The sequence below is a fragment of the Mytilus galloprovincialis genome, chromosome 12 (genome assembly GCF_965363235.1).
Source record: "Mytilus galloprovincialis chromosome 12, xbMytGall1.hap1.1, whole genome shotgun sequence".
NCBI classification, from domain to species: domain Eukaryota; kingdom Metazoa; phylum Mollusca; class Bivalvia; order Mytilida; family Mytilidae; genus Mytilus; species Mytilus galloprovincialis.
The window spans coordinates 9,003,327-9,012,520 of record NC_134849.1 but is presented as its reverse complement, the minus strand read 5'-3'; the positions used below and the strand labels follow the sequence as shown (position 1 = coordinate 9,012,520).

General features: G+C 34.9%; 1 long non-coding RNA gene across 1 annotated transcript; it reads left to right on the top strand.

Annotated features, from left to right (window-relative positions):
* The first annotated feature begins 1,091 nt into the window (after positions 1–1,091).
* On the top strand, positions 1,092–2,767 carry LOC143053833 (uncharacterized). The gene is made up of 2 exons (XR_012971471.1): positions 1,092–1,616; positions 2,058–2,767. It is a non-coding gene; the product is annotated as an uncharacterized LOC143053833 (long non-coding RNA).
* The last annotated feature ends 6,427 nt before the right edge of the window (positions 2,768–9,194 follow it).

The window sequence follows — 9,194 nt, the reverse complement described above, 5'->3', positions numbered from 1 at the left end:
GGGACAGATTCTCAGGTCAGCTGGGACAATAAGGGGGAGGGGGGTGATTTCTCCACTCATGCTTCAGTGCTTCCCTACATAATCAACCAAATAGTAATGTTCATCACGAAAAAATATACTAAGTTTAAGACCTGATGATGTGAATAAATTGAAATCAGACGTATCAAATAGAGTTTTCAGTGCTTTTGATATATCAATGGGCAATCTGATGAGTTAAGCCTTTTTCGACTGATTTTTAAAGGCAGTGCTTTAATTTTAAGGCCTGACTTTCAAGTCATGAGGTTCATCTTTCCTTACGCAAATCTTTGCTGGGGGTCATTTTGCAAGAAATAGATCCGGAAATGTTTAAATTTCTCCTCTACTTTTTGTGGTATGTATTGGTTTTTGTTCCTTTCATTTACATTAGGAAATAAAGAAGCGATCAGTGTGTATTGTTCGTTTTAAAAATCTGTTTATTAATGTGTCTTTTGCATTATAAGCAGTCAATCTGATTACAAACTATCATTATTCGAATTCCGTGTGGAAAGAGGTCCGTTCAATTTCGAGTACTATTTGCGATCTAAAGATATTTTAAAATCATTTCATGCGTTGATATAACATGATATTATAATTAAAAGTCGACTGACCGTGAATTATATTGCATAATATACAATTTAAAGTATTTCTGTTCGTGAAGCCGTATGACGTTATAGTTATTTCGGTCTCAGTTATGTAAAATATGAAATTATCGTTCCTGAATAGGGTTCCACTAATTAAAGACAAGAAGCGTCAAAAAGTGATAAAAAGCGACAATAAAATTAAAATAGCGATAAGAAGCGACAATATAATTAATTTAGCGAGAAGAAGCGTCAAGAAGACTATATAGCGACTATACATAAATAAAAAAAAATGTCATTGCAACAACTTATTTCCCATAGATATTAAAAAAAACATGCATTATTTTTTATTATAGGGGCGGTTATAAAACATTTTTTATATTACTGTACATTGATAGATAAAAATATGTTTTTATTAAAAAGAAAGGGATTAGTTTTTATCAGATATAAAAAAAAATATATTTTATGCACACGCTTAAAATTGACCATCAAAACAAAAAAAAATCAATTTCCTTTTAAAGAATTTATTGAATCAAAACCATGCAATATCATTTCCTTTCTAACAGTGAAATTCTTCTTTTTCATAGGGACATATTTGATAGGTGTAGCTTCACCCTATCACATCAAATGAGAATAGCCTCGTGAGAGAATTACGATTCGCTTGTCCCTTGTTAGTTATTGTCGCTTCGTCATTAAATTAAACTTCTTGTCGCTGTTTGTCTCTAAAATTCTTCTTGTCTCTTATTAGTGAGACCAGTCAGTTCCGTCCTTAACTTCCGTTTTTGCACTGCAAAACAATACACAATTAACGATGCATAGTCCTTGTTGGTGTGTACCTGAGTGTCATTTAAGAGGAGGACTTGCATTTCTGAATGACTTAATAAGAAGGAAAAGTTGGATCAACGCCATGGCTCAAACGTAGATTGTCATGTGCGATGCAATCGTAGAACCCATATCAATCAGCTGTTGTTTGCAAGGCACATTTTACTGAAAACGACTACGTTCAGGAACCTATTCATGGTAAAACTTTATTTTCTTTAAGAAATATATACTGTTATTTATATAATCGCCATGCAAGTAAACCAAAGTCTGTTTGCAACCGCAATTATCGTTTTAGAATAAAAAGGGGGGTGAATTCAAGACGTCATAACTTTTGGGATTACGATTCAATATCATCTGTTTGACATTTTTTGGTTAATACTACAATTGTATGGTTTTTTCTACAAGAGATATATTATACTGATAAGTATTTTAGCAGTCATTATGTAAATTTCGGTTGTAATGACAAGAATTCATGAGCTATGCCTCGGGCTTTCTTGAAAAATATCAATGACAATGTAAACAGGAACAAAACATTGACATGAATGATGCTCTCCACCTATGTTATAGTTATTTAGGTATGTGTGTTGCACAAGTCTTTCACAAGTTTCAAAAAAACTAATGTTATAAAACTTTTTTCAGGGCACATACCCACTTTATAGAGACTTTTCTACTGCCATGCATTCCCATCCTATTTTCATGCACCATTTGTAAGCAAGAGACTGAATGGTTTACAAAATTAAAAATCAGGACAGTGTCCCGTTAAACCAAAAGAACTAAACTGGATGAATATTGTAGGAGAAATCTAGAGGAAAGTTTTGATTTGTGAAATTGGTTTTCCTGAACAGATGTACATTCATCCTGCAGGAAAGATTTATAACTGTCCACCACCAACTGACGAGCTAATGTTGAGCTTCACAGATGGAATTACTCAAACACCATAAATGTCTATGTTTTCAGCACAGATTTCACAAATCATGACACAGCTGTGCATTTTTATGCCCCACCTACGATAGTAGGGGGCATTATGTTTTCTGGTCTGTGTGTCCGTTCGTCTGTTCGTCCGTTCGTCCGTCCGTCTGTCCCTCTTCAGGTTAAAGTTTTTGGTCAAGGTAGTTTTTGATGAAGTTGAAGTCCAATCGACTTCAAACTTGGTACACATGTTCCCTATGATATGATCTTTTTAATTTTAATGCCAAATTAGAGTTTTTACCCCAATGTCACGGTCCACTGAACATGGAAAATGATAGTGCGAGTGGGGCATTCGTGTACTGGGGACACATTCTTGTTTATACTTGTTAAGAGTCGAAAACTAAATATTATTTTTATATAAATAAACATATATTGTGTCATTTTAGAACTTATATTTTTCCAAAGGATGCATGAATGAAAGTAGTGAAATTCATTTTGCTTTGATATATAGATTTGAATTACAATTGTTCATGTTATTGTAATGCATATAAAAATAAGGAGATGTGGCACAATGTAAATATATGATATTCTGTGAGTTTATCAAACTAAAGGGGATAAGAAATGGGTATAAGCAGTTACAGGACTGTACTACTGTACAATCTCCAACAATGAGAAAAACTCATACTGTAAAGAGAATTTCATATTTACAAGTAAGTTTTGTTTTTGCATTGAATAATTTTCTATTGTCTTAAAAGCAAATATAGGAAGTGGTTAAAATGCTAATGAGACAGCTTTTATGGCCACCAGATGTCATTGTTACCTTGATTAAAAACTCCTTTTTAGCTCACCTGACCTGACTCATCACTTGGTTTCGTCGTCCATAAACTTTTACAAAAAATCTTCTCTGAAACTACTGTGCCAAATTTAACCAAACTTAGCCAAAATCATCATTGCGGTATCTAATTTAAAAAATGTGTGGTTAGACCCGGTCAACCAGCCGAGATAGCCACTATGGCCAAAAATAGAACATACAGGTAAAATGTAGATTTTGGCTTATAACTCTGAAACCAAAGCATTTAGAGCAAATCTGACATAGGGTGAAATTGTCTCTTCAGTGAAGATCTATCTGCCCAGGAATTTTCAGACAAATCTGACAACCCGTTGATGGATTGCTGCCCCCAAATTAGTAATTTGAAGGAAATTTTGCAGAGTTTGGTTATTATCTTAAATATTATTATAGATAGAGATAAACTGTAAACAGTTTTAATGTTCTGCAAAGTAAGATCTACAAATAAGTCAATATGACCAAAATTTTAAGTTGACCCCTTAAAGAGTTATTGCCCTTTATAGTCAATTTTTAACAATTTTCATAAATTTTTGAATTTTTTGTTAATTTTTAAAAAATATTTTCAACTGTAAATACTGGGCCATGTTTATTATAGATAGAGATAATTGTAGCACCACGAATGTTCAGTAAAGAAAGATCTACAAACACATCCCCATCATCAAAAACACAATTTTGTCATTTTATATGTGTCCGTTGTTTAATATGCACATAGACCGTCCAAGGTGAGCGACACAGGCTCTTGAGAGTCTCTATGTCATTAATACAGGTAGATAACTTTATCATGTTTATACTGAAAAATAATTTTGCTTGGAGGGAGAATTTTAAAAAAGTTCTGTCTTCAAAAGAGTTGACATGTTACTATGTACATTAACCATTATGTTACTTGATGTTCTAGCAATACACACAGAACGGAGACTAGTCAATCTTTGTGAATTATTTTTCATAGGATAGGAGTAATTGAATATGTGTATATAATCAATAATTAAAAATAGTTTTATTTACATTAAAAAGGAAAAGTTCTTATGTCTTAAAAATGCATTTCATGGCGAGGTACAGAAAATATACTGTAAACAGTAGACTATAGATATAGGTGAACTAGGTACAAGAGAACTCTAAATCTTAAATACTACAAACCACCTCTGTTCTATGGAAGATAATGATATAACTGGACTAGAAATACACACAACCTGTAATTAACTGCCTTTACAGCGCTTTCGCGCTTTGATTATAGTTCGTTCTTATGTTGTACTGTTATACATGTACCACTGTCCCAGGTTAGGGGGAGGATCGGAATCCCGCTACAATGTTTTACCCCGCCACATTATTTATGTATGTGTCAGTCCCAAGTCAGGAGCCTGTAATTCAGTGGTTGTCGTTTGTTTATGTGTTACATATTTGTTTTTCGTTTATTTTTTTTGTATAAATAAGGCCGTTGGTTTTCTGGTTTGAATTGTTTTACATGTCATATCAGGGCCTTTTATAGCTGACTATGTTGTATAGGCTTTGATCATTGTTGAAGGCCGTACGGTGACCTATAGTTGTTTTAAAATGTCTGTGTCATTTTGGTCACTTGTAGACAGTAACTGTTGTCTCATTGGCAATCATACCACATCTTCTTTTTTATAATGACTGCTGATCACCACTGTGTCCATACTGGGACTATTATGGTCCAACAACCAGTGGCAGATCCAGAAATTTTCATAAGTTCAGGCCTACCAAATTTCCCAGAAAAGGATGGCATGCCCCCTGGTCCCCTTCTAAATCAGACTCCTGACAACTCCAAAGAATAAAACATCATGTACGAGTACATCAAAGATCATCAAACTGTCTACCCCACATGCAAACATCTTTTTCGGAGTTCACTGTGTTGCAAGTTTTTTTGGTTTGAAGGATCGTATAAATGATTGCCTCGGGGGTCATTGTCAAATATAAAGCTAAATTATATAATTTGCAACAGCTGACACTATAGTATCCTATAGTGCACTGAAACCCTTGCCAATAACAATACCGTGATGCTTGGTGTAGGCTTCTTTGCATATAAGAAACCATATTGCTCACCTTGTAATTTTTGTATTCTTCTAATTAGTAGCGTCGGGTTTGTTTATTTTCACCAGAAATCAATGAAGCGATGAAAGTGCTGGAAACGAAATTACATCTTCGGTAAATTCCGTGATTTTAATATTTTCTAATCAATATGTCCAAGCAAACAAAAATAAATGGTTATTATTTTTATACAGAGAGCATGCGTTTTGTGTATTCTAAGCTCACGAAGAAATCTAACACAAAAGTATCTCAATCATTTAACCGTTTTAATACGCAGTTTAAAGTGTAAATTATACACATTACTGTCCTATTTTTAGAGAATAGCAATAATACATATATGTACAGTTTCTTACCAAAATAGCAACATCATTTCAAGATTAAATCATCACATTGTCACATGATTATATAATCTGCACCAAATTGACAGTTTGACGTGAGTTATCATCATAACTAATCACTATAGCAAATGAACACTTTATCCTAATATGTACCTATAACCTAGTATCATGATTTCAATCCGACCCCACTTACGGACGCATAGAACATATAATGCATGCCACTCATTAATAGCCAATCAGACGTTAAAATGACCTTCATTTCCCCCAGAATCATTCCGGAAACAGCCACGAAGCAGCCATTAGATAGTATTTATAACCAATGAAATAACAGAAATACCGTTAACAGATTTACCCGAACCTGACGTTTAGCCTCTGACTAATCAGACCGTATCACCATCATGATGATACGGTAATAAAACTTAACTTCCTCAGGTGGGGAGGTGGGTAGGGTCAGACAGGTAAGTACAGATTTATCATAAACAAGGTTTTTACTTTAAAAAATCATAGTTTATATCAAAATTTGTACTTACCTGTCTGAAAAACATTTGCAAAGAATTTGCAGCATAAACCTAAAGGTGGTGGGTAAGAGGAAGAAAGTAACTAGTAAATAAAAAAAATCTACCTTAATACTTCTTCTGTCTTCTGTTAGCCGTATGCAAAATTGCAGCTTTTGCAAACCGAGATTCCAAATCTGGTACATCCTTCAAGTAATATGAGGTGAATGTTGTCTCATTTGACCAATGAGCTGCTCTTAAAATTTCTTGAGAGGAGAGTCCATTGAATAAAGCCCAAGAAGTTGAGAGCTTTCTTGTATCATGAGCTCTCACAAACTGAAGTGTGTCTGTATCTGCATGTTCATATGCATATTTAACCGTGTTCACAATCCATGGTGCAATGGAATTATTAGAAGTCTCTACATGATGATTCTTTTGATATGTTACAAAGAGTCTTTGTGATTTGCGCAAAACTTCAGTTCTTTTAATATAAGCTAGTAATTCTCTACAAGGGCACATCAGTAAATCGTTTGGATCTGTAGCATAGTTTTCAAATTTGGGAATGAATACTGGTTCCCATGGTTTATTCAAAGTTTGAGTTTTAGCAAGAAATTTGCTCTTTCCTGAAATATTTGTCATTAATAGTGAAACTGTGTAATTCACTGACTCTTGCAGCAGAAGCTAATGTCATAAGTAAAACTGTCTTTAAGGTTAAATATTTCAATTCTCTGCTTCTTCTAGTGGTTCAAAAGGTGTCTTTGTCAACACTAGCAAAACCAACGGCAAATCCCAATTTGGCGCCAACTGCCTTATTGGTGGATTAATGTTGTACAATCCTTTAATTAAATTACGCAAATCCATGTTAATAGAAATTCTATCTTTAGATGAATGTATTAAAGCTATTGCTGACTTGTAACCAGCTAAAGTGCTTGGCTTACAATTCTTTACAGTATGTAAGAACATAAGAAATTCAACTATTTCTGGCACAGTTGCCGTACTGGGATTGATACTCCGTTCTTGACACCAGCTGTCAAATAGCTTGAGTCTTGCATTATAAACTGTCTGTGTTGATTGTTTTCGTGCATTGGAAATAATTGAAGCAATGTTTGGTAAAAATCCTTTTGCATTGTAAGATCTTTTGACACTTTCCAAGCTACAAGATTTAGAACACATGGATTTGGATGAAAAATTTCATTTTGACTTAATAGATTTTGTTGTACAAGCAGTTGTATTGGAAAGTCTATTAACAGGTTGAGAAGTTGACTGTACCACGACTGTCTCGGCCACATTGGCGCTATCAGTAAAATTACACAGTCCTCTTTCTGTATTTTTTGTAATACTCTGTTTAGAATGATCGGTGGCGGGAATGCATAAGCAAATAGATTTGTCCATTTCATTGACAGTGCATCTATTGACACTGCTGTTTCTTCCGGCCAAGGAGAGCAAAACACTGGCAGCTTCTTGTTCATTGAAGTCGCAAACAGATCTATTACTGGTGTTCCTAGCTGAAGGAACAACAAATTCACTATTGTCATATTTAATGCCCATTCTGTCAAACGAATGGTCATTTTCCCCCTTGACAGGGCATCTGCTATAATATTCTTTTTTCCCGGAATATGAACAGCTTGGATTTTGACATTGTGATTTATACACCATTTCAAAAGATCCCATGCCAAGTAACAAAGGTCTGGGGATCGCGTACCTCCCTGTTTGTTCAGATAACTGACGACAGTTGCATTGTCTGTTCTCACTAGCACACTTTTGAATTGTACTTTTATCAGAAATGTTTGCAGTGCTAACTGCACAGCTTTGAGTTCTAGCCAATTGACGTGTTTTACTTTGTACTGAGGCGACCAAACACCTGCTATCTGAGTATTGTTTATATGAGCTCCCCATCCCGACTGTGACGCATCTGTCACTAGAGTCATCTGAGCAGATTCCTGTTCTAATAGCACTCCCTTGAAAAAATTTCTTCGGTTTAGCCACCAGAATAGATGTTCCTGGAGTGGTTGATACAGTGGAATCAAATGATTTAAACTGTGTAGAGCTGGTCTCCACCAAGCTAGAAGATAAATCTGAAGTGGTCTCATGTGCAGTCGGGCCCATGGAACTAAATCTATGCATGAAGCCATTAGACCAAGTAGTCTCAACATTACATGTGCCTCTACTGTTTGTGAATTTAGGAATATTTGAATCATCTGACTTATATTTTTGAATCTCTCTAGAGACGGAAACACAAGACCTTCTTTTAAGTGAATCACTGTTCCTAGATACTCTATAATTTGAGTCGAAACTAAACAAGATTTTTTCACATTGATTATCAAACCCAGATTTTTCAACAATTCTTGAGTGTACTGTAATTGTTTTTTCAGCTTTACTTTGCTGCTGTTTTTTAACATCCAATCGTCCAGGTACATAAATATGTGAATTATTTGTTTTCGCAGAAACGCACCTACTACTGCCATCACTTTTGAGAAAATCCTTGGAGCCGATCGTAGACCGAATGGTAGAGCTCAGTATTGAAACTTTTATCCCAAAATGCTGAAGCGGAGAAATTTTCTGTAATGTTTGTGAATGGGAATATGGAAATATGCATCTTGCAAATCCAGTTTTACTGCCCAATCCCCAATTTTCAGACTTTTTAGAATCGATCGGAGGGTTTCCATTTTGAAGTGATAAGGTATGACAAACTGGTTTAGTGGTTTTAAATTTAGAATTGGTCCGAGACCTCCTTGTCTTTTTGGTACCATGAATATTGTACTGTAATAACCCTGATTTTCTGCACTTGTCGGGACAGGCTCTATAGCATGTGTTTCTAACAAAGAATTTACCTCTTCTAATATAGAAGACCTTTTTGTACCTACTCTGGGTACAACTGTCGCTTTTACTCCTGTAAAAGCTGGAAGACTTATGAAATCTAAAATTAAACCGTTCTTCACTATCTGAAGTACTAACTTGTCTTGAGTTATTTGAAACCACTGACTGTGGTAATGTAACAACCGTGCTCCTACCTGGAGACTTACCGCAGACAAATATTTGTTTATTTCTAGAAATTTTTCTGGGAGGAATTTTTCCATGAAAAAGATCCTTTTCCTCCTTGTTTTGCTGGCAAGGCACGAAAATTAGACGAAGTGTCAGTGCCACG